This window comes from Dermacentor variabilis, chromosome 3 (genome assembly GCF_050947875.1).
Source record: "Dermacentor variabilis isolate Ectoservices chromosome 3, ASM5094787v1, whole genome shotgun sequence".
Lineage (NCBI taxonomy): Eukaryota > Metazoa > Arthropoda > Arachnida > Ixodida > Ixodidae > Dermacentor > Dermacentor variabilis.
In genome coordinates this window covers 225,459,474-225,486,193 of record NC_134570.1, presented here as the reverse complement: position 1 = coordinate 225,486,193, position 26,720 = coordinate 225,459,474, and the positions used below count along the sequence as shown (strand labels likewise).

Sequence of the window (26,720 nt, the reverse complement as noted above, 5' to 3'; positions counted from 1 at the left end):
GTCGTCCTCACAAGTCAGTTACTCAAAGATTCGCTTGAAAATGTGACTCACCTGTCTCACACACGAAAACACCGCTGCAGCCGACGTTCACGAAATTTTTCCGCTGGCACGCCGCTGGTACCCGAATGGTTGATTTCTGCTCGATGGACGACTGGTGATTGGTGTTGATGGCAGTACGAATGAAGAACAAAAAGCACGGAAGGTGTCTTAGACAAATTCTGTTTTTATGCATAAGAAACACGCCAAATATGGGCGTATAATTATTATCTTGTAAAATGATTGAGCAGAATTCATTACAACTTCTTGTTTTTTTGCACCTGCGTCCTCTGGCGTTTGGTGAGAGCACTAGTTCGTTACGTAGCCGTGACGTAGTTCCTGAGGCCAGATTTCTCGGAGTGTCCGCTCTTAGTCTTTTTCTTTCTCAATGCCATAAGCTACAAGTCGTGGACGCTCCTAGACTCGACCCCAACGCAGATCGCTCTCAAGACGGCAGGCCGACGGCGCGCGGCCGCCACCTGCGCCGCCACAGGACAACGCTCCCCCCCCCCTCCACTACTCCCGGCGCCTGGCAACATAGGGTGCATCGACGGGAGACGCCGCGCTTCGTGCTCGCTTTTGTCCCACTCGCGCGCGCGAGACTAAACCCCGATCGTCGGCTCCTCTCGCACGCCTTCGCTCGCACGCACAGCGTAGGACGCGCGGCGACAGTGCTACCGCCCTTGGACTTTATGAGGTACCGCACGGCGATGGCGATGGCGCAAATGCGCTTGGACTCTCCAAATATTTACTATAGCAATAAAAACTGGTTGGTTTCGTGACTTGTAGATGTTGTATGAAGATGAAAATGGTATCAGAGGATTTTTCTCCACGCTTAGAAGCCGTAGCGATAATTAATAACTAAGGATATGAGGGAAGAAAGTATAATCAGCCATAGACAATATGCAATGCGACTGCCTGTGTCGCAGTGATCCTCTGCCGCGCCACTGCGAGGAGCCGCCGGCCGCAGAAGTGCGTCCCCCGAGCTACGTTTTGAAGGAGCCGCCAACATTTGGGGCTGCTAACCCTCTGCCTCGCAGTAGCGTGAAAAAGTAACACGAGAACCAGGACGCGGAGTGCATTAGGAAGTGTCAAACTCTAAAAAAAGAAGAGGTCGACCTAGTGTGGACGCTAAACAAAACAAGGTTGACGTAACCGCGAGTTAAATATAATACGAACAAGATACGAAAGACGCGGATATTGAACATGAAGAAAAGACAGAAATAGACAAAATGGTGAGCTTTAATTAACATTTATTGATCGAATTATCTGAACTTCCATGGACGTTGTCTTTAGCGTCGACAATCGTTTTTTTTTTTTTTTGGGGGGGGGTCCGGTCGGGCATTTTTACCGCACGAAGAGCTCACAAATGCACGCAGCGGACATTTGTTATCAGTCCCAAACTAGTTTCAGTTATCAAAATCACTTTTCTTCGATCAATTATATTATTGCACAACACCAATAACCGGGTCTACGTTTTTCTTTTACTTTCCGAGCACCGCCCCATGTGCACAAGCGTTTTCAAAACGAATGTCAGAAAGCGCACACACCCTACAAACTTTATCCTCAGCAGATTTGTTTACGTTATGGAAAACAAGTACCCATACACAATGACAATTTCTTATTTTAAAAGCCACTGTTGAGTAGTGTTTCGTCTAAAGACAAAAAATTCATGACTTTAAGAACCTCTACAATTTCAAATATATGAATATATGAAGCTGCTAGTATCCTAAAGCCTGATATTAAAAGAATGTTTAAATCCTTAATTTCACTTCAGGCAATTTCTGCAAACTGCTTGCAAAGATTTGTTAGATGCAGGTACAGCGTCATACTGCTTGCAGCAGCAGACCACTGCTACTGCTTCCTGTACTTGAACGTGGGTAGCCCGGATACATGCCATCACACCCATGTTTACGGCCGGTCAAGCTTGAAGACAGTTGTGGAGAGTGGTCACATAAACTCTTCAGTGTCAGTGATTGAAAGAACGCCTGCAGTACCTATCATGCTGCATGACGAAGCATTTCCGCTGAAATCGCATTTAGTGAAGCCGTGTGTAAATACCCAAAGTGATTCCAAGCAAGCAATCTTCAAGTACAACCTGTCAAAGTAATGGCGAATTGTGGAAAATGCATTCGGTCGAGCGAAGGCACACTTCACGCTCATTATGAAGGGGATGGAATACCGATTGTCAAATGTCAAGCAGGCCATTAGGGCGTCCTGCACTTTATACGACATCTGCTAAGCCTTCCGAGATTATGTGGATGAGCAGTTGATGCAGTATGTCTGCACCTTCAACGAGCTGTACAAGCAGGCATTGCATAACACTGATGCATGCACTGGTGAAGGCGAGGATGTAAGGGCTCCACTCGCAGAGTATTTTTGGAAACGAGCCCCATAAACCCAGTAAACTACAAGCAACTCAAGCTAATGTTTTCTTTTTCTAAGAACTTCAGGATAATTTCAAACAAGAGTTTGTCTATCACTACTGATGCACGCATAGCGTCAAGTTCCATATCTGTAGCTATCTGTAGCTTGCCAGTGGTGACCACTCTGCTTCGCGCTCAGCTATAGGTTACTGCTTGTTCTTAGTACAGATCGCCGTTTCTGCTGGAGCTGCATTCCGACGTTTTGGAAAGAAGCGGCCTTCGTCACGTGCATCGCCGTGGTCAGCGAAAGCACGGCAGGCGTAGCTTTTGGACTGGCTGCCACCGGGAGGCGTGGTGCCTATCATCAGCTCCAGGGAATGTCTCGGCATCTTGCGATACCGCGTTTGCTACAAAAGCTGACTACCAACCCCCCATCCTGTCACTTGGCAGTGGACACCACGCTGCTTGGCGCTCAGCTAAAGGTTACTGCTTGTTCTTACTACAGATCGCCGTTTCTGATGGAGCTGCATTCCGACGTTTTGGAAAGAAGCGAACTTCGTCACGTGCATCGCCGTGGTCAGCGAAAGCACGGCAGGCGTAGCTTTTGGACTGGCTGCCACCGGGAGGCGTGGTGCCTATCATCAGCTCCAGGGAATGTCTCGGCATCTTGCGATACCGCGTTTGCTACAAAAGCTGACTACCAATCCCCCATCCTGTCACTTGGCAGTGGACACCACGCTGCTTGGCGCTCAGCTAAAGGTTACTGCTTGTTCTTACTACAGATCGCCGTTTCTGATGGAGCTGCATTCCGACGTTTTGGAAAGAAGCGGCCTTCGTCACGTGCATCGCCGTGGTCAGCGAAAGCACGGCAGGCGTAGCTTTTGGACTGGCTGCCACCGGGAGGCGTGGTGCCTATCATCAGCTCCAGGGAATGTCTCGGCATCTTGCGATACCGCGTTTGCTACAAAAGCTGACTACCAACCCCCCATCCTGTCACTTGGCAGTGGACACCACGCTGCTTGGCGCTCAGCTAAAGGTTACTGCTTGTTCTTACTACAGATCGCCGTTTCTGATGGAGCTGCATTCCGACGTTTTGGAAAGAAGCGATCTTCGTCACGTGCATCGCCGTGGTCAGCGAAAGCACGGAAGGCGTAGCTTTTGGACTGGCTGCCACCGGGAGGCGCGGTGCCTATCATCAGCTCCAGGGAATGTCTCGGCATCTTGCGATACCGCTTTTGCTATAAAAGCAGACTACCAACCACCCATCCTGTCACGTGGCAGTGGTGACCACGCTGCTTGGCACACAGCTAAAGGTTACTGCTTGTACTTACTACAGATCGCCGTTTCTGCTGGAGCTGCATTCCGACGTTTTGGAAAGAAGCGGTCTTCGTCACGTGCATCGCCGTGGTCAGCGAAAGCACGGAAGGCGTAGCTTTTGGACTGACTGCCACCGGGAGGCGCGGTGCCTATCATCAGCGCCAGGGAATGTCTCGGCATCTTGCGATACCGCTTTTGCTATAAAAGCAGACTACCAACCACCCATCCTGTCACGTGGCAGTGGTGACCACGCTGCTTGGCACTCAGCTAAAGGTTACTGCTTGTACTTACTACAGATCGCCGTTTCTGCTGGAGCTGCATTCCGACGTTTTGGAAAGAAGCGGTCTTCGTCACGTGCATCGCCGTGGTCAGCGAAAGCATGGCAGGCGTAGCTTTTGGACTGACTGCCACCGGGAGGCGTGGTGCCTATCATCAGCTCCAGGGAATGTCTCGGCATCTTGCGATACCGCTTTTGCTATAAAAGCAGACTACCAACCACCCATCCTGTCACGTGACAGTGGTGACCACGCTGCTTGGCGCTCAGCTAAAGGTTACTGCTTGTACTTACTACAGATCGCCGTTTCTGCTGGAGCTGCACCGACGTTTTGGAAACAAGCGGTCTTCGTCACGTGCATCGCCGTGGTCAGCGAAAGCACGGAAGGCGTAGCTTTTGGACTGACTGCCACCGGGAGGCGTGGTGCCTATCATCAGCTCCAGGGAATGTCTCGGCATCTTGCGATACCGCTTTTGCTATAAAAGCAGACTACCAACCACCCATCCTGTCACGTGGCAGTGGTGACCACGCTGATTGGCGCTCAGCTAAAGGTTACTGCTTGTACTTACTACAGATCGCCGTTTCTGCTGGAGCTGCATTCCGACGTTTTGGAAAGAAGCGGTCTTCGTCACGTGCATCGCCGTGGTCAGCGAAAGCATGGCAGGCGTAGCTTTTGGACTGACTGCCACCGGGAAGCGTGGTGCCTATCATCAGCTCCAGGGAATGTCTCGGCATCTTGCGATACCGCTTTTGCTATAAAAGCAGACTACCAACCACCCATCCTGTCACGTGGCAGTGGTGACCACGCTGCTTGGCGCTCAGCTAAAGGTTACTGCTTGTACTTACTACAGATCGCCGTTTCTGCTGGAGCTGCATTCCGACGTTTTGGAAAGAAGCGGTCTTCGTCACGTGCATCGCCGTGGTCAGCGAAAGCACGGAAGGCGTAGCTTTTGGACTGACTGCCACCGGCAGGCGTGGTGCCTATCATCAGCTCCAGGGAATGTCTCGGCATCTTGCGATACCGCTTTTGCTATAAAAGCAGACTACCAACCACCCATCCTGTCACGTGGCAGTGGTGACCACGCTGATTGGCGCTCAGCTAAAGGTTACTGCTTGTTCTTACTACAGATCGCCGTTTCTGCTGGAGCTGCATTCCGACGTTTTGGAAACAAGCGGTCTTCGTCACGTGCATCGCCGTGGTCAGCGAAAGCACGGAAGGCGTAGCTTTTGGACTGACTGCCACCGGGAGGCGTGGTGCCTATCATCAGCTCCAGGGAATGTCTCGGCATCTTGCGATACCGCTTTTGCTATAAAAGCAGACTACCAACCACCCATCCTGTCACGTGACAGTGGTGACCACGCTGCTTGGCGCTCAGCTAAAGGTTACTGCTTGTACTTACTACAGATCGCCGTTTCTGCAGGAGCTGCATTCCGACGTTTTGGAAAGAAGCGGTCTTCGTCACGTGCATCGCCGTGGTCAGCGAAAGCACGGAAGGATTAGCTTTTGGACTGACTGCCACCGGGAGGCGTGGTGCCTATCATCAGCTCCAGGGAATATTTAGGCATCTTGCGAGACCGCGTTTGCTATAAAAGCAGACTACCAACCACCCATCCTACCACTTGGCAGTGGTGACCACGCTGTTAGGCGCTCAGCTAAAGGTTACTGCTTGTTCTTGCTACATATCGCCGTTTCTGCTTGAGCTGCATTCCGACGTTTTGGAAAGAAGCGGTCTTCGTCACGTGCATCGCCGTGGTCAGCGAAAGCACGGAAGGCGTAGCTTTTGGACTGACTGCCACCGGCAGGCGTGGTGCCTATCATCAGCTCCAGGGAATGTCTCGGCATCTTGCGATACCGCTTTTGCTATAAAAGCAGACTACCAACCACCCATCCTGTCACGTGGCAGTGGTGACCACGCTGCTTGGCGCTCAGCTAAAGGTTACTGCTTGTTCTTACTACAGATCGCCGTTTCTGCTGGAGCTGCATTCCGACGTTTTGGAAACAAGCGGTCTTCGTCACGTGCATCGCCGTGGTCAGCGAAAGCACGGCAGGCGTAGCTTTTGGACTGGCTGCCAACAGGAAGCGTGGTGCCTATCATCAGCTCCAGGGAATGTCTCGGCATCTTGCGATACCGCTTTTGCTATAAAAGCAGACTACCAACCACCCATCCTGTCACGTGGCAGTGGTGACCACGCTGCTTGGCGCTCAGCTAAAGGTTACTGCTTGTTCTTACTACAGATCGCCGTTTCTGCTGGAGCTGCATTCCGACGTTTTGGAAACAAGCGGTCTTCGTCACGTGCATCGCCGTGGTCAGCGAAAGCATGGCAGGCGTAGCTTTTGGACTGACTGCCACCGGGAGGCGTGGTGCCTATCATCAGCTCCAGGGAATGTCTCGGCATCTTGCGATACCGCTTTTGCTATAAAAGCAGACTACCAACCACCCATCCTGTCACGTGGCAGTGGTGACCACGCTGCTTGGCGCTCAGCTAAAGGTTACTGCTTGTACTTACTACAGATCGCCGTTTCTGCTGGAGCTGCATTCCGACGTTTTGGAAAGAAGCGGTCTTCGTCACGTGCATCGCCGTGGTCAGCGAAAGCACGGAAGGCGTAGCTTTTGGACTGACTGCCACCGGCAGGCGTGGTGCCTATCATCAGCTCCAGGGAATGTCTCGGCATCTTGCGATACCGCTTTTGCTATAAAAGCAGACTACCAACCACCCATCCTGTCACGTGGCAGTGGTGACCACGCTGCTTGGCGCTCAGCTAAAGGTTACTGCTTGTTCTTACTACAGATCGCCGTTTCTGCTGGAGCTGCATTCCGACGTTTTGGAAACAAGCGGTCTTCGTCACGTGCATCGCCGTGGTCAGCGAAAGCACGGCAGGCGTAGCTTTTGGACTGGCTGCCAACTTGAAGCGTGGTGCCTATCATCAGCTCCAGGGAATGTCTCGGCATCTTGCGATACCGCTTTTGCTATAAATGCAGACTACCAACCACCCATCCTGTCACGTGACAGTGGTGACCACGCTGCTTGGCGCTCAGCTAAAGGTTACTGCTTGTACTTACTACAGATCGCCGTTTCTGCAGGAGCTGCATTCCGACGTTTTGGAAAGAAGCGGTCTTCGTCACGTGCATCGCCGTGGTCAGCGAAAGCACGGAAGGCGTAGCTTTTGGACTGACTGCCAACAGGAAGCGTGGTGCCTATCATCAGCTCCAGGGAATATTTCGGCATCTTGCGAGACCGCGTTTGCTATAAAAGCAGACTACCAACCACCCATCCTGTCACGTGGCAGTGGTGACCACGCTGCTTGGCGCTCAGCTAAAGGTTACTGCTTGTTCTTACTACAGATCGCCGTTTCTGCTGGAGCTGCATTCCGACGTTTTGGAAACAAGCGGTCTTCGTCACGTGCATCGCCGTGGTCAGCGAAAGCACGGCAGGCGTAGCTTTTGGACTGGCTGCCAACAGGAAGCGTGGTGCCTATCATCAGCTCCAGGGAATGTCTCGGCATCTTGCGATACCGCTTTTGCTATAAATGCAGACTACCAACCACCCATCCTGTCACGTGACAGTGGTGACCACGCTGCTTGGCGCTCAGCTAAAGGTTACTGCTTGTACTTACTACAGATCGCCGTTTCTGCTGGAGCTGCATTCCGACGTTTTGGAAAGAAGCGGTCTTCGTCACGTGCATCGCCGTGGTCAGCGAAAGCACGGAAGGCGTAGCTTTTGGACTGACTGCCAACAGGAAGCGTGGTGCCTATCATCAGCTCCAGGGAATATTTCGGCATCTTGCGAGACCGCGTTTGCTATAAAAGCAGACTACCAACCACCCATCCTACCACTTGGCAGTGGTGACCACGCTGTTAGGCGCTCAGCTAAAGGTTACTGCTTGTTCTTGCTACATATCGCCGTTTCTGCTTGAGCTGCATTCCGAGGATTTGGAAAGAAGCGGTCTTCGTCACGTGCATTGCCGTGGTCAGCGAAAGCACGGATGGCGTAGCTTTTGGACTGGCTGCCAACAGGAAGAGTGGTGCTTATCATCAGCTCCAGGGAATATTTCGGCATCTTGCGATACGGCGTTTGCTATAAAAGCAGACTACCGACCACCCATCCTACCACTACCCATCCTCTTACTCATTTAGCAACGCCAAATGAGTAAGAGTATTGACTTTTTGCATGAGTCAATCGAGGAGATGAGACAAAAGCTTGATTCTGAGCTCTCTAAGAGTGCAAATCAGGCAAAGGAAAATTTCGAAATGCTAGCTAAATGTGCTGTTCTGGAAAAAAAAGCAGGTGAACTTGAAAGGCGACTCACGCATTCAGAGTAGTACTCACGAAACGCGAATCTGGAAATATAGGGCGTTGTAAAGAACGAAAATGAGGACTTGGCTACTATTTTGTCTGATATACGCACTGCAATCCATGAACCAATCAGTTCATCTGACGTTGACTGTTGTCACTGTGTTCCAACACGCAACCCGGATAAAACACTCATTGTCGTTCTGTTAAAATCTAGAGGTAAACGGGATGCCACCATGAAAAAATCACAGAAGACAAAAATCACGAACAGAAACCTACAATTGGTATCTACGTGCCCCGTTTACGTGAACGAACATTTGTGCCAACGCTAAAGAGGCTGCTTGGCATGGCAGTGAAAAGTAAATATAAGCATAAATGGAAATCTGTGTGGACCAGCAAAGAGAAAATCTGTGCAAGGGAAAGTGATACCTCTGATGCTGTGCAAATATCGGAAGAATGTGATCTTGCTAGGATTACGTCTGCTGTTTCTGACGTGACTGGGAACGCTCATTAAAGTTGCCATGGAATATCTCGATTTCGTCTTACCGCACCGTTTACAATTGCAATCTAACTCTAGCATTTCCGCTCTACACTTGAATGCTCGATCTGCAGTCAACAAACAAGAAATTATTAGTAATCTTTAAAATACGTTTTCTCTTAAGTTCGATATCATTATTCTAACCGAAACATGGTATCATGACAGCAGTGGTCAGCTGTGCCTTGATGGCTATGCTGATTGCATTTGAAATCGAACGAGGAAGGGGTGTAGCAATCTAGGTCTCGTCAGGATGGAACTGTGAAGAAGCATCAGAATTTTGTAAAACAACAAACAACTATGAAATTTTAACGCCTAAACATTACTCCGATATAACTTCAGTCGTATATTGCCTGCCAAATAGAAATGTTTTGGCTTTCTAAATTTCTTTGATCATTTACTGGAATATGTATCTGCTAACAAATTTCGACTTGTCTGCGGGGAGACACTAACATAAATCTTCTTGAAAATACTGCTGCTACACTGGATTTTACTAATAGGCTTAGCTGTGTGGGATTTGTAAACCTAACTAGCACACCAACTCGTGTTATGTTGTCTTCGTCTAGATGTCTTGACATTCTTATCACGAATTTTGACACTGTCGTAGAGCATACTGAGACAGTAACGACGGACGTCAGTGATCATTGTCCTGTGTTTATGACATATCGTGTCAATGTGAGAAAAAGTTGTTCAGAGTCAAATGTGTTTACTATACAAGATATAACTAATAGAAGTATGGATATTTTTAAACGCACAGTTTGCAATTATGACTGGTCTTTCCTGTACGAAATTAGTGGTGTAAATGTCGCGTATCTCAAGTTTATTTCAGCGTTTATACAAGTCTACAGCCCACATTTTCCTTTCAAGAAGATTAAGCAATCAAAAAAAGAAATAAGAAAAGCCTGGACTACACAGAAACTTTTTAAAATGATAAAACACAAAGATAAACTGAACCATAGATTTCTTACAACACGTTCTCCTGAAACGCTGACACTGTTTAAAACGCACAGAAACAAACTAAATGCGGAACTTAGACGCGCTAAGAATGCTTACCATGAGTATCTGTTTGCAAACGCCACTAATAAACATCCTGAAACCTTGTGGAGCATTATCAATAGGGTTCTTGGCCGCGAAAAGCATTCTACTTCACCAGACAAGATAATCTATCATCATCATCATCATCATCACCGTCAGCCTGATTACGCCCACTGCAGGGCAAAGGCCTCTCCCATACTTCTCCAACTACCGCGGTCATGTACTAATTGTGGCCATGTTGTCCCTTCAAACTTCTTAATCTCATCCGCCCACCTAATTTTCTGCCGCCCCCTGCTACGCTTCCCTTCCCTTGGAATCCAGTAATGACCATCGGTTATCTTCCCTCTTCATAACATGTCCTGCCAATGCCCGTTTCTTTTTCTTGATTTCAACTAAGATGTCATTAACTCGCGTTAGTTCCCTCGCCCAATATGCTCATTTCTTATCCCTTAACGTTACACCTATCATTCTTCTTTCCATTGCTCGTTGCGTCGTCCTCAATTTAAGTAGAACCCTTTTCCTCAGCCTCCAGGTTTTTGCCCCGTACGTGAGTACTGGTAAGACACAGCTGTTATATACTTTTCTCTTGAGGGATAATGGCAATCTGCTGTTCATGATCTGAGGATGCCTGCCAAACGCACCCCAGCCAATTCTTATTCTTCTGATTATTTCAGTCTCGTGATCCGGATCCGCAGTCACTACCTGTCCTAAGTAGATATTCGCTTACCACTTGCAGTACCTCACTACCTATTGTAAAGTGCTGTTCTGACTGTTAAACATTAGTTTAGTTTTCTGCAGATTAATTTTTAGACCCACCCTTCGGCTTTGCCTCTCCAGGTCATTGAGCATGCATTGCAGTTGGTCCCCTGAGTTACTAAGCAAGGCAATATCATCAGCGAATCGCAAGTTACTAAGGTATTCTCCATTAACTCTTATCCCCAATTCTTCCCAATCCAGATCCCTGAATACCTCCTTTAAACACGCTGCGAATAGCATTGGAGAGATCGTATCTCTCTGCCTGACGCCTTTCTTTATTGGGATTTTGTTGCTTTCTTCTTAATCTATAATAACAATGAAATTTCAGGTTTAGCACGCGCAAACTATTTCAATAAGTATTTTGCAAGTATAACCGTTCCACAGTGAACTCGGCTTGATACGTCATCGTTTCTTTCCGTTTCTAACAGCTTATTTTTCAATCCCACTAGTGAACTTGAGGTATTTAGCACTATCATGAAGCTTAAATATAGTAAAGCTCTTCACAATGATGATATCCAAATAAAACCTATAAAGTATGTTTTAGAATACACCACTCCCGCTTTAACGCATATACTTAATCTGGCTTTACAATGTGGGGTATTTCAAGAAAAGATGAAAATGAGTAGGGGAAATGTACTTTTTAAAGGAGCGAACAGAAGCGACGTGTCAAATTACAGACCTATCTCAATCATTTCAGTATTTTCCAGAAGATTAGACAAGATTATTTTTCCTCGCTTATCAAGCTTTTTCGACAGACACAACATTCTGTCTAGTGCTCTGTTCGGCTTTCGTAAAGGCAGGTCAACAGAAACTGCTTTGCTCACACTCAAGGAACATGTACTAAAAAACAAAAATCTATTCACATTGGCACTATTAATGGATTTGAGTAAGGCATTCGATTGCATATATCATAAAACGTTGCTATGGAAATTATCACAGAATTGCATTAGAGGTACTCCTTTAACAGTATTTCAGTCTTACCTTACTAATCGAAAACAATCAGTATGCATAAAATACGATGAGTCAAGTGATATTGTCAAGCGAAGGACCAGGAAAGATTCCCTCAAGGCTACTCAACAATAGATCATATTCACACTATCAATCAGGTGATAGATAAATGTGCGGCATATAACCAGCCATTATATATAGCTTTTATTGATTACGAGAAGGCGCTCCATTCTATCGAAACCTCAGCAGTCATGGAGGCATTACGGAATCAGGGTGTAGACAAGCCGTATGCAAAAATACTTAAAGATATCTATAGCGGCTCCACAGCCACCGCAGTCCTTCATAAAGACAGCAACAAAATCCCAATAAGAAAGACGTCAGGCAGGGAGATAGGATCTCTCCAATGCTATTCACAGCGTGTTTACAGGAGGTATTCAGAGGCCTGGATTTGGAAGAATTAGAGATAAGAGTTAATGGAGAACAAATTAGTAACTTGCGATTTGGTGGTGATATTGCCTTGCTTAGTAACTCAGAGGACCAACTGCAATGCATGCTCACTGACCTGGAGAGGCAAGGCAGAATAGTGAGTCTAAATATTAATCTGCAGAAAACTAAAGTAATTTTTAACAGTCTTGGAAGAGAACAGCAGTTTATGATAGGTAGCGAGGCACTGGAAGTGGTAAGGAAATACATCTACTTAGGCAGGTAGTGACCGCGGATCCGGATCATGACACTGAAATAATCAGAAGAATAGCAATTGGCTGGGGTGCGTTTGGCAGGCATTCTCAGATCATGAACACCAGGTTGCCATTATCCCTCAAGAGAAAAATGTATAACAGCTGTGCCTTACCAGTATTCACGTACGGGGCAAAAAACTGGAGCCTTAAGAAAAATGTACTTAAATTGAGGACGACGCAACGAGCTATGGAAAGAAGACTGATGGGTGTAACGTTAAGGGATAAGAAAAGAGCAGATTGGATGAGGGAACAAACGCGAGTTAATGATACCTTTGTTGAAATCATGAAAAAGAAATGCGCATGGGCAGGACATGGACCGCAAATACTTTACGCGCACGGCAAGCGCTGAGTTTCCAAATGTAGCGTGTGTGCGCGCGCGCGCGCGCGCGTGTGTGTGTGTGTGTGCGTGCGTGCGTGCGTGCGTGCGTGCGTGCGTGCGTGCGTGCGTGCGTGCGTGCGCGCGCGCGCGTGCGTGCGTGCGTGCGTGCGTGCGTGCGTGCGCGCGCGCGTGCGTGCGTGCGCGTGCGCGTGTGCGTGCGCGTGCTTGCGTGCTTGCGTGTGTGTGTGCGTGCATTGAGGTTCCTGCATAACGATCACAACTTCGGGAATCTTCAGATCGGGCACATTGAGAGCATTGGCTGTATTCTTGCGCTTCGGCGCCCTTTCACGGAGCGAAATATCTAAACGCTAGCGGCTGCATTCGTCAGAGAGCAGTTTCTTTTTCTTCAGTGAAACCTGGCGACCGCTTTTTTTGGCTGATGAAAATGAAAGGAATCCCGTGCAGCCGTCCAGGCACAGTGCAGGGGCTCTTTCAGGGCTCTTCACCCTCGTGTCTTTCGAAATACTAAAAACATATGCGTACTTACCGAACGGAACGAGCAGAGGATTGTTTGCGTGTCTTCTGCAACCGAAACGCTCAGCCATTGGCTGAGAAGACGATCGGGAACACTGCATAATCTGTGGTCGGAAACGTGGAAACATAGACGGCGTTATTGATGCATCTTAACAGTTTGTATTATTTATTTTTTGGAAATTATAAGAATTTCAGTGGTGTTTTGAGAGCGTTTTAATTTATAAATGCAGAAAGTATTGCAGAACATGTTTAAGATTCGCGCGCTAGGCACGCCGGTCGATCGCAGCGCCCTGCTGGGCGTCATCGCAGAAGCGTCCTCAGTTCTGCCTTTGTTTTTCCGTACGGACGACAAACTGCCCCATTCCATACACCATAAGTTCGGGAAACTCAATGAATGGGCGAATGCCATTAGCTGTGAATGTCATTCACTGTGCCCCTGTAGAAGCAACAAAAATGGCATTAAAATGTAATCTCATGCGCTGCGAATGACATTACACGTGCCGTGTGACAGGGGCATAAAGGGCCGTCGGTAGGTCCCGCAGTGGCGAAAGGGACGCGCCTGGAGTTCCTAGACCACTTGTCCTCCGTGAGGAATGTGAACGCCTGTCTTAATCAACAGAGACGCTCTGCTCGCATACCTTCAGTAGCAGGACGAAGTGTTTGGGGCAGCCTGATGACCTTGAAGGCGGTTCTTGAGGTGGTTCGAGTGGTGGTCGGACAGCGTAGCGTCGTACAACAAGTGTGCAGTCACGGAAATCATGACTGAAGAAGGATGGTCGCGAATATTGGCGCGGTCGAACAGAAAGCACGGCATGATAACTTTGAGGCGAGTGGCATAATGACCAACGTCGAGCGAGTGAAGGGTCAAAAATTGTCCACTGAGCCTTAAGATAGTACCTAAACTGAGCTCAGCTGACGAGTGAGCTGCGTCAGTCCAGATCGCGCTGCCAAGGGCGCGCAGAACGAGTGCGAGACGCTCCGTCCAACGTGTCAACTGTCGTGACGCCATGAGCGAGATTTGAGCTGGCGGTAGAGCCTCACTGACTCTGCCATGATATTACTGAGTGGTAGTGCCCCAGGCCAGCGCATGAACTTGTCAATGCATATCAATATATACTGGCCGTTCATGGATGTGGGCAAAGGGCCATCTACGTCTAGGCGCACGTGACTGAAGCGGGAATCAGTAGGCATGAAGGTACCGAGAGGGCTCACTCTGTGGCATTGAACTTTGGTTTGCTGGCACTTGAGGTAAGCACGTGTCCAGCGACGTACGTCAGTGTTCATGCGTAGCCACAGGTATCGTGCAGTGACAGGGTGTTGAGTCGCACGGATGCCAGGACGCAGCAAGCAATGTGAGGCATCGAAAACGCTTCAGCGAAATGGTGGTGGTATATAGGAGCGGGGCGACCCGTAGAGATGTCGCAAACCCCGCGTATAGCGCAGCCTGGAAGTTGCACGTCTTTCAATTCCAGGGAGTTGTCTTTCAGTCGTAAGGCCTGAAGCTCGTTGTCCTCTCGCTGTGCTGTGCTACGACTGCGAAATTAGCGGGTGGGCGGTCATCGATAATTGCTTTGACCTTGATTCCCGATAGTGCGTGAATAACGGGGTTGTCTTTGCCATTTATATGTCGGATGTGGCTGGCGAATTCCAAAATGTTGGCAAGCTGGCTGATCTCGCGTGGAGTGTGGGCAGAGTTGCTAGTGGCCGAAGCATACGTGACGGTCTTGCGGTCGGTGAACATGCAAAACTCCCGATCTTCGAGGAACTGGCGGCAATGTTTCACAGCCAAGTAGGCCGCCAGTAGTTCGCGAGCGAAAGTGCTGTAACGGCGCTCGGAGTGCGAGGGCTTCCTCTCGAGAGGAATGCAACCGGCTGTCCTACTTCATCGACTAAGTAGGGCGGTACTGCTCCGAAGCGACGTCCGAGGTGTCCGCTGCGAGTAACGTGGAGGCATCACACTGGACACGCGAGGAGTGTCGCGTTGGCGAAAGCTTCCTTGGTTGAGCTGAAAGTTGCCTCGGCATCGTCTGTCCAGGTAATGGAAGCGTTCGATTTCGTTTGATCGAATAGAAATGTGATGTGTGCTTGCCAGATGGCAGCGCAGTCAGGAATGAAGCGCTGGTAACACGCAGTTTCTTCGCAGTCGACGGCCGTGGAAGCGGTATTATGCGTTCCACATGAGCCGCAGGAGGAGAGATCTCGCGGGATTCCATGCAATGATCAAAGAAATCCAACGCAAAAGCACCAAACTCGCTCTTTGGTCCGTTTACTAGTTCATATTTTCATCATCATCATCAGCCTGGCTAGGCCCACTGCAGGACAAAAGCCTCTCCCATACTTCTCCAACTACCCCAGCCACGTGCTAACTGTGGCCATATTGTCTTTGCAAACTTCTTAATCTCATCCGCCCACCTAACTTTCTGCCACCCCCTGCTACGCTTTCATTCTCTTGGAATCCAGTCCGTAACCTTAATGACCATCGGCTATCTTCCATCCTCGTTACTTTGGCAGCAGTGACAGTGGTGTGCGCACGTTTTTACAAGCATCCATTGCATTTTCCAGAGCGTAGCACCGTGGGATATCGAGAACTGTCAAGCACTGCTGAACGGCTGCGGAAACCACTATCTAATCGACGCATGCGAAACGAAACGACTGACCGCAAACGACGACTGGCGGACGAGGCCTCAACTGGTCACGTCGTCTGGTCCTCATATATCCGGCAGCGCCCCACGGATCGGCACTTTGGCAGCAGTGACAGTGGTGTGCGCACGTTTTTACAAGCATCCATTGCATTTTCCAGGTTGGTTTACGTGTCTTTGCATTGATCTGACATAGCTAGTATAATACTTAGCCGCTGTCGCTGCTGCCCTGTGCCCTTTCCTGTGTATGCCTGTTGTACCTATCATGTCAAAAGAGTTCGCAAAGCTGTTGCAAGATTTTAAAGAAGAAATGAGAGCCGAGTGGAAAAGCACAAAGGATGCTGTCGAACGAAGCATGCGCACAGACGAGCGAAAATGCGTACCGAATTTGAAGAAATAAAATCTAGCTTGAATTATGTTAGCTCAAGTCTCGGTAATGCGAGCCGTCGACTTGACTTTGTTCTCAACGAGAACAAAGGTATTAAGAAGGAAAATGAGGCTCTCAAACTCAGGATCCACGCTCTCGAAAAAGATGTTGCTGACTTTCAAATAAGCATGCTAAAATCGGAGCAATACTCGCGAAATCGAAATATTAAAATCAAGGGAATAGTAAAAGCAGATAATGAGAACCTTGAACAACTCCTGATGAAAGTTGGTGGAGCTATCGGAGAACCCACATCAGCCTGTGACGTCGATATGTGCCACAGGGTGCAGATTAAAGATAAACCGAACATCATTGTCCAGTTTCAACGCCGGGAAAAACGTGACAGGGTTCTCAACGTCGCTCGAAAAAAGAAGATAACGAACGCTGCCATTGGATTGCAAAACGACGCTCCAATCTAATAAATGAGCACTTGTGCCCAGCAGTGAAAAGAATCCTGGGGATGACAATTTCCCGAAAGCGCGAAAACGGTTGGAAGTTCGTTTGGACAAGGAATGGGAACATCTTTGCCCGTCGTACGGAGACGTCACCTATCATTGCTATCTGTCTCGAAAGTGATGGGGAAAAGATTAGCAGCACCTTACAGCTGTAGTGTTAGAACCATTCGATGATGCCTATCGAGGAACAACGGTGTTAAGTTGTTCAAAGTGATGCACTTAAACGCACGGTCACTTCAACCAAAAAAAGAAGATATCACTTTGCTGTTGGAATCATGTGGCATAAATTTTGACCTTCTAATGTTCACAGAAACGTGGTATACTATAGTGAGTCAGAACATTTCATGCTGCCGGGGTTCAACCATTTATTTTTAAACCGCACGGAGAGTAGAGGGGGTGGCGTTGCCATTCTAACAACTCTTGAGTTCTGTTAAGTAATTGAAGAATACAGCCTTATCACAAAAAACTACGAAGCCTTATGTATCAAAAAGGGTACAAATGTATTCGCCGTCGTGTACTGCCCTCCTAGCGGTTCTATGGCTGATTTCCTAACATTCTTTGATCGCCTTTTGTCACATGCAAATGCTATGAATTATATGCTTACTGTCGGCGAGGATTTTAATATAGATGTCTTGAAGAACGCAGTTACAAGTAATGAATTTTCATCAGTGCTTGAGTGCAACTCTTTTGAAAATGTCATTAATATGCCAACACGAGTTACTGAATCAACAATGTCATTGCTGGACATGTTTGTTACCAATTCTATAACAGAAAAAAGCATTTCAGGGGTACTAAGCTGCGACATAAGCGATCACTTACCTATATTTATTTTCCTGAAAAGGCCCACCAACCCACCCTACGTGAAACCAGAAGAATTCACGTATCGCTCAGTGACACCTGCAACATTGGAGCACTTTAGACACCGTATCAAGCAATTGCATTGGAGTGATATTTTGGCCGATGGAGATGCAAACAACTCGTATAATAATTTTATAACAACATTTAAAGAACTTTACTTTGAATCATTTCCTCTCAAGACATATCACAGACCAAACAAATCTCGGAAACCATGGATAACAAACTGTCTAAAGTGACAGATAAACCACAAAAACAAACTTTACCAGCAGTTCGTTAAAAGACGTAATGCGGACTTATGGACTGAGTACAAGACTGTTAGAAATAAGTTCAATAAAGAAAAGGAAAGGGCAAAAAGGGACTACTACTACCACATATTCGATCCACAATGTCCAGAGCGACGTAATACCATGTGGAACAAACTAAATGAAGCACTGAATAAAGGAGCCACTCCCACTAAAATCGAAAATCTGGAAATAGACGGAAAAACGTTAAAAGGAACTGAGCTTGCAGAACAATTCAATGATTTCTTCGTGAAAATAGGAAATGCCAGCCACAGCGCACAAACAAAAACCGGCATAAATCCGATACCAAACACGGTTTTTCTTAAACCAACTGCCAGTTCTGAAGTGATTACACTATTCAGTAGAATAAAAATAGTCGCAGCTGTGATTCTGATGGCATAGAAATGGGACCAATAAAGTATGTATTATATATCATAGCAGAAGTACTAACATATCTACAACTTGGTGTTATCAACAGGTATTTTTCCAACGCTCATGCAACTAGCAAAAGTTACCGCAATATACAAAACAGGAGAAAAAACATTTTAAGCATTCATCACCCAATATCCATATCCCCATTTTCTGGAAATGACTTGAAAAAATAAACGATAGAATTGATATCTTCTCTAGAAAGTACGATCTTATTACCGAATGTCAGTATGGTTTCAGAAAGAAACGTTCAACTGAGAGCGCTCTAGTAGCCCAAAAAGAAATCATACAATATCGAAAACAGGCTTTTGACACTTGCATTATATTTGGACTTCAGTAAGGCATTTGATCGCGTAAGTCATGAATTATTATTAAATAAATTAAAATGCTATGGATTTAGAGGAATCTCGCTCAAACTTGTTCAGTCGTATCTCAGTGCGCGGTCTCAGTACGTTGAAATAAATAGCTTTAAATCACGCACACAGCCAATTAAAACCGGGGTGCCACAAGGCAGCATTCTAGGGCCTGTATTATTCTTATATTACATCAATGACATAATCAACATCGACGAAGATTGCAAATTTATAATTTATGCTGAAGATTGCACACTATTTTTTACTGGAAGAAAGTTAGGTACTCTCGAGGCACTAGCAGCAAACACCTGTTATAAGCTTCGCGATTGGTGCACTAAAAACAATTTAACGCTAAATGAAACAAAAACAAAATGTTTCCTATTTTGAGCCCTTGGCACATCCCTACAGTTACCTCACCATATTACCCTAGGCCCATACAAAATTTCAGTAACCAAATCAATTAAGACGCTTGGAGTAATTTTTAATAAACATGTATCTTGGAATGAGCAAATAGATCACATTAGCTTAAAGCTGAGACGCGTGGTTGGTGCTTTAAATCGTTGTCGATATCTTTTGCCTCTTACCATAAAGCGACTTATTTATCAAGCTCTCTTCCATGCTCACTTGAACTACTGTGCTTTAATATGGGGAAACACTACATTAACCGATTTGAATGAGCTAAAAATACTTCAGAAAAGAGCTATTAGGGCAATATAGAACATACCATACCTTGAACACACCAGTCATCTTTTTGTGAAGCACAAGATAGTTACGGCGAATAATGTATACAAATGCAGGCTGCTACAATCCTACATTAGTGCAACTCGCGGAAGCTTGACACATTTCTCATACGCGCAAATATTCAACCTACTCAAAGTATTTACTACCATCGGTATAAACCCCCCTGGAAAACTCCATTCTCACGCACTATTTACGGAACGCAAAGGCTTAGCTACACATTACCAAGCACTCTTAACGCATATGAGCAGCAAGACATCGAAATCAAAACACTAAACGCCACCAATGTAGTTAGCTTGTTTCTGTAACTGCGCATTCCTTAAATTGTATTGCATTATATCATTGTTTTCACTAAGCATAGAAGTACGATGCCAATTTGTTTTCTCTTGCTTTATGACATGCAAAAATGTTCCTATATGTACAATTTTTTGTACTGGTGTATAATAGTTATTTGCTTTCGCTGGAGTGCTTACCCTGTCACTTTAATTATTCACTTTTTTCTTGTCTGATTCTCTTTTTGCTTGTATATTTACCCTGTCATTGCTCCTACAGGGTGGACGGTGCTTAGTCAAGCTGCAGAATCCGCAGCTTTTTCGCCGTCTCCCCTCTTTCAGAGATGTTTTTGTTTGGTGAAAATAAAACACTGACTGACTGTCCTGCCCATGTCCATTTCTTTTTCTTGATTTCAACTAAGATGTTATTAACTCGCGTTTGTTCCCTCACCCAATCTGCTCTTTTCTTTTCTCTTAACGTTGCACCCATCAGTCTTCTTTCCATAGCTCGTTGCGTCGTCCTGAATTTAAGCACAACCTTTTTCGTAAGGCTCCAGGTTTTTGCCCCGTACCTGAATACTGGTTAGACACAGCTGTTTATACATTTTTCTCTTGAGGGATAACGGCAACCTGCTGTTCATGATCTGAGAATGCCTGCCAGACGCACCCCAGCCAATTGCTATTCTTCTGATTATTTCAGTCTCATGATCCGGATCCGCAGTCACTACCTGCCCAAAGTATATGTATTCCCTTACCACTTCCAGTGCCTCGCTACCTATCGTAAACTGCTGTTCTCTTCCGAGACTTGAATATTTCTTTAGTTTTCTACGGATTAATTTTTAGACCCACCTTTCGGCTTTGCTTCTCCAGGTCTGTGAGCATGCATTGCAATTGGTCCCCTGAGTTACTAAGCAAGGCAATACCATCAGTGAATCGCAAGTTACTAAGATATTCTCCATTAACTCTTATCCGTAATTCTTCCCAATCCAGGTCTCTGAATACCTGTTGTGAACACGTGAATAGCATTGGAGAGATCCTATCTTCCTGCCTGGCGCCCTTCTTATAGGGATTTTGTTGCTTTCTTTATGGAGGACTACGGTGCCTGTGGGGCCGCTATAGATATCTTTCAGTATGTTTGCATACGGTTCGTCTGCACCCTGATTCCGTAATGCCTCCATGACTGCTAAGGTTTCGACTGAATCAAAAGCTTTTTCGTAATTAATCAAAGCTATGTATAAGGGTTGGTTATATTCCGCACATTGCTGTATCACCTGATTGATAGTGTGAATATGTCCATAGTCCATATTTTCGGAGTCAGGCAAAAACCTGACGCAGGTGAAGCTTGTGATCATCTGCTGACGTGGTGAAGACGAGGATATCACCAATGTATGCGAAATAGCACGTCAAAACACTAAAAACATGGTCAACGAACCGTCGAAACGTTTTCGTGGTGTTTGGTAGAGCAATCAAAGATGCCTAAGGGTGTTAAGGTGGAAGTCCTCGGTACGTCGAAAGGCTCGATAGGTACTTGGTGGTGCGAGTTGGCTAAGAGTGTTTGCTGAATTCGGTACAACTGTATAGCAATGCGGTAAAGTTCTAGATGTGCGGTATGGAATAGCGGTCCTGTACCGTTACTTTGTTAAGAGCGCACTAGTCACCACGCGGTTTCTAGTCACCTGATGTCTTGGGCACCATGTGATGACCAGACACCAGATGAGGGGCAGACATAACCGAGCTCAAGCATATGCTGGAATTCGTGCCGTGGAATATTGTAGCGGGCAGGAGCGAGGCGACGAATACGTGCAAGAACCGGCACTGCTGCAGTCACAGTGTGATGGGTGAAATTGTCAAGTACAGGGTCTGCGAGAAAAGGAGCTCGGAACAGAGCAGAAAATTCTTTGAGAAGCGCAGCCCATGGTGCGGAGACTGCATGAGCTTGCACGAGACGCAAGGATGGTAAACATGACGTGACGCCTTGAACCATTAGATGCGTCTTGGAATCCATGAGACGGGTATTCCGGTGGTCTGCCACAAACTTGAAATGCCAATGAAAATCCGCACCTGCAAATAGTACGCGCACATCGTCGATAAAGAAAATCCATCTAAACCTGCGTCTCATGTCAATGTCGAGTGTGACAGCCTTCTGTCTAACGGTCCGTATAGTCCAACCGTTCGCAGCAATCCCATGTGGCGTGCTGTGGCGTCGTCGACGGTCCTCCAGCGTAGGAGGCATAGTCGACTTACAGCACCAGCGTCGATGAGGTATCGGACCTTTGTGTCTTGGGCAGTGGCGTGGAATAGGCGGCTTGATGTCAGGCCTAAAGCACTGGCTGCCTTCAGTGTGTGGCCCGTGCGGTTTGCACAGATGCACAAGGCTAACGGCACTGTCGAGCGCGTGCTCTGTATCGGTAGTGGTAGTGGTACCAACACACATTGCGAGAAATACTTTTCAACCTGTCACGGCTGCGACTGTGACATTGGTGTCGTAACGCTCTCTGTCGTCAGTCTACTTTGAGCAAGTTCACCTCAAAAGCTCCATGAACTTTCAGTCACCGAGTTCCTCCGCGGTGAGTGGCTGCTGCAGCATACACTATTAAATACCGTAAAATCACAGGACCGCAGCCGCATGAAAGCCGTACCTGCCGCGTCCTGTAACGGGTTTCCACGGCTCCGAACCCGTCCCACAATGCCATATTCTTTTGGGGCACGATAAGCAGTTACATTTAGTGTGACTAATATGGTGAGTGCCATTATTGTCTGCAAGTACGAGGAAGCCAATCGTATATTAGTTTCGCTAACGCAGCAGTAAAACTTCAATCCAACTAAGTTTTCTTTTGCTCGGAACTTGCTTTTTTTCTTGCGTCCCCAAACAATAAGAAAAATAAAAAATAAAATGGAGAAGCCCGCCCCACCAGAGAGGTACAGAAGACGTAAATTGCAATAAAAATTAAATGAAAACGGGAAGCGTGAGTATCCCAACTAAAATTTAAGGAAAAGCCAATTATAAACAGAAAAAGCGGAGGCTAGCCCGTAGGATAACACGTGAGAGATAGTCGTAGCCTTATTAAATGAGTGAAATGTCTCTCAAAGTCTAGAAGCATACTCCTATTGGAGTAAGAACCAAACAGCTCCCCGAAGCCGCCCGGCAATCTGCCGCAGCATTCGCGTAGTTTGCTGATATCATGTCAGGTGGTGGAAGCAGGGCGCCCTTCGGACCTTGTGCTTGTTCCGGAGCCAAAGGAAAGCAGGTGACGCAAGCGCAGCCAGGCAAGAAACGGCCTGGCAGGTGTTTCCGAAGCCTTGGGCTGCAAGCATGGCTATACATAAATCATGAGCAATGGCCAGTGGGCACGAGGACGCAAAAGGATGGCCAGGAAAAGGTATGAAAATGATACGAAAATGACCGGATAAGATAGGGACAAGGAAATGAGATAAGAAAGATGAAGCTTGCAGCTAGAGTCATCTAACGCGGGGAAACCCCGTCATAGTAGACAAAAACGGTGCAGGTGACAATCACAAACATGCAAAAATAACATGAGGCGAAAAAAAAATAAAAATCAAGTGAAAGAGAGGAATCAGGAGGCATCGGGAAGAAAGCAAGTGGAAGGAGCAGGGGAGACAGAAAGAACGGCGAGATGCGTGAGCTGCAAAAGAAGGGCCCGCGATCGTCTAGAATTTAGCAGGGCGCAGTAACAATCGGGTGTCACAGATGGAACGCTCGCATCGGTGCACAACTGACGCACTATGTGTGCCGTGTGGGGGCAGGAGATGAAGTAGTGCGACACAGCTTGTCACACTGCGCCGCAAGGTTGGAGGTACGAGGGTGGAAGCTGTGTAAGTGGGAAACAAAATGACCATGTCCTGTAAATCAATGCCCGAGACGTTCATTCGCCGGGAACCACCCAGGAAAGACAAGGACGCTGGGCATCCAGCGGTAAGCTCGCGTGTCACTGCCCTCCCTTTTCCAATAACTGTGTCACTAGTTCCGCGCTATACGATAAAATAGCGCTCGTGCTCTTTTGATGGAGGAGGCAGACGTGCGAATCAGCGGAGTCCGCCAGCTCATTGCCCACCACACCCCTGTGGGCAGGGACGTGATACAGGCACACCCGACGACCCTGACGAGCCTGCAAAATGAGCGCCCGCTTACTGCGCCAGACGTGGGAGTCCGTGTCGCGTAGGTGGGATACCGCGGGCAGCAAAGAACTACAGTCTGTGTATATGTGTATAAGGGCGCTCGCACAGGCAACCAAGCAAGGAATACGAGCGCCTCGGCGAAGGCTACCGCCTCGACGCTATACGCACTTCAGGACTTTAAAACCTTGAACCTACGTACGTCAGCCAAGCGTCAGCGAGGGTCGAAGGCATCAAAAGCCGCCCCTGCCAAGGTATTCGTGAATGCGCCGTCAGTGAAGATGTGACAAGCGGAAAGGGCGGTGATGCGAGCAGCCTGTTCAGGAGTGAGCCACGTGAAGGAGAAGCGACAGATTTCTTGAGGATGACGGGACCACGGGTTCAACGGGAGTCAATACCATGCGGATAGAACTCCTTAGAGCTGTCGTGAGTAACCTGACGAAGCGTGAAGAGTGAAAACTAAGCGCTCAGGTGGTCCAACTCCACTGTCAGGGGCGGAAAGTTGGCCAAAACCTGCAGCGCCGAAGTTCTGGTGATATGATACGTTCTAGTCAATGCCACCAATAGAGAACGTTCCACCGACCGCACTCGGGTTTGAAGGTGCGTCGTCGGGAAAGGTGGCCACCAAACCGACGACGCGTATGCAGCCGCAGGCAGCAGAACCTGCCTATATAAATGACGTCAAAGTACTAGATGCCGCGTAAGATGCATGCGGATAAAATAGAGCAATCAGGTGACCAATATCTCGGCTTTAGTCGTAATGTAGTCAAGGTGGGTATGAAAGTTCAGTTCATCATGAAATACCACGCCGTGCAATTTAATGTGGTCCTGATGTTTTAGAAAAGCGCCGTCCAGTCGAATAGACGGACAACGCTTGGAAGTGACAATGTTCCCGCTGTTGAAAAAAAAAAAAGATCTGGGTTGACTGATTTCGACCTTTTTTTGCCTGGCCAAATCGCAAATCAAGGTTAAGACGGATTTAGCTAAAGACTGCAATTGTAAACGCGATGAAGTAAGACAATGGTGGTCATCCGCGTAGGCTTGTATGTGAACACACTTTGGCAAAGGCAGACTAAGCAGAGAATGGATGGCTGAATTCCAGAGCAGGGACCCCAACGGACTGCCAATGGAAGAGCGGGCTGAGACTTTACCAGTCTTCGTCCGAAGAACCACCGTGCGGCCAGTAAGAAGCGACTGAGGAAGACGATAAAGATTCGCCGGGCAACAGTGTTTGCTGAGAAAGAACAACACCGCATCACGCCAGGCGCTATCAAAGGCCCCAGTAAAATCCAAAGAAATTAACGCCGCCGGTGCCTTCGCGGCCTTAAACACGCTGAGTTGCTGCTTTAGAATGTATAGGGCCAGGGGGGCACTCCGAGCTTGAGTGAAACCAAACTGATCTTCATGAATGAGGTGATGAGAATGAAGGAAATAATAAAGGCGGGAATTTAGAAGGCGTTCAAGAATTTTACCAGACAGAGAATTCATAACGAGCGGTCTATAGGCGGAAGGAAGGTTAGGAGAACGGCCAGGTTTAGGTACAAAAATAATGCGGCCCGTCTTCCAGGCAGAGGGAAAGTAGTCCAAGGGAAGGGCGGCATTTAAGATGTGTAAAAATAAATAAGGGTGCAGATGATAGAGGTTCCGCACAAACATGCCCGTAAGCCCATCCAGCCCCGGTGCCGCTCTAATTTACCCAGAAGCAACGAGTGTTCAATCTCATGAGGTGTAAATGGGTGGTCGTCCGGAATGGCCGGATAAGGAGAGCCCGCAAGCACACGAATTTCACTGTGAAAGTCCGGAGCAGGATTGTCTACGGCAACGTGCCTGTGCAGCAAGAGCTCTGCTGAATCCTGGACTGAGGTGGTGAGGGCGCCATCCGGCGTCTCGAGCGGGGAAGGCCGGTGGGAGAGCTCTGCTTGTCAAACGCAGTTTGGAAAGGCCGGCCGAAGAGGTTTCTGGACGTAATGTCAGAGCACAACGAACGGTCAGCAGCATCATTCGCGCGGATGCTGAATGCTTGAGCGTACTACAATCGGAAAACTCCGCGCATCGCGATCGAGTGCGTAACCATGGTGCGAGCGCGTCGTGGGAATCCGACAGAAACTCGCTAATGTGCCATCAGGCTAGACTAAATTGTGAAAATGAATAAAGTATCAGGCGTAAGAAATGAAATGCGGGACCTGTGGTTCAGTTCATTACAAACTGATATACATTCGTGATCACTAAAGCCTAATGTCCAATACGAAGACATCAGTGTCATGCATTTAGCTAATGCTCAGGTTCGCGTTGCATTCCTGCGCGGTATATTTCAGTGTCTACAGCCAAAAAAACAACAGGGAAAAAGCTTCGGGCAGCATCTGGCGGCGCCGTCAAAACAAGTGCGACGCTCACACGACGCCATAGTACGGTGGGAAGCAGCACAGCCAGTCGGCCCACGCCAGATCACAGAGCCGACGCGCGAAGTGGCTAGCACAGCATGAAAGACAGCCGACGTTGGACGATGCCGAAAAGCCATCGGAAACTCGTACTCTAGAGTTGGGCATTAAAAGCAAAGTCATGAGAAATGAAAACGAAAAGCCAAATAGGTATGACATAAGAATCATCGTGACCTGCGCTTGAAAGCCGCTACGGTGCAGGAATAAAACAAAGGGGGGAAAACGGGTAGCCTGCGTGTTTCACACTCGTAGATAAATGAGCCCTGGGGCGATTATATAATCTCAAGGGTGTCCAAGTTACCTTTTTGTAACGCCCGTGTTTCATTCCAGTCTATCAATACACGCAGAACTAATTCGTGACTTGGAACTACGCGTTCACACGTACAGTGTCACTCACATATCATTTCTACGCAGAACGAGCAGCACAAGAAACAGTTTGCAAAGTTGTCTTTTAAATTTCGGGATACATAACTCGTGGGTTGACGGACAACAAACCAAGAGTATTGCCACAGCGCCGGCTGAAGGAGCTTGAAACAAGGACCACCGTAC

The 26,720-nt window shown here is 47.5% G+C and overlaps 1 protein-coding gene across 2 annotated transcripts in view; it reads left to right on the top strand.

Moving 5' to 3' along the window:
- The window catches only part of LOC142576671 (2-Hydroxyacid oxidase 1-like), a 229,103-nt gene that overhangs the window by 79,404 nt on the left and 122,979 nt on the right, over window positions 1–26,720 (top strand). The gene's annotated exons all lie outside the window — the stretch shown is intronic.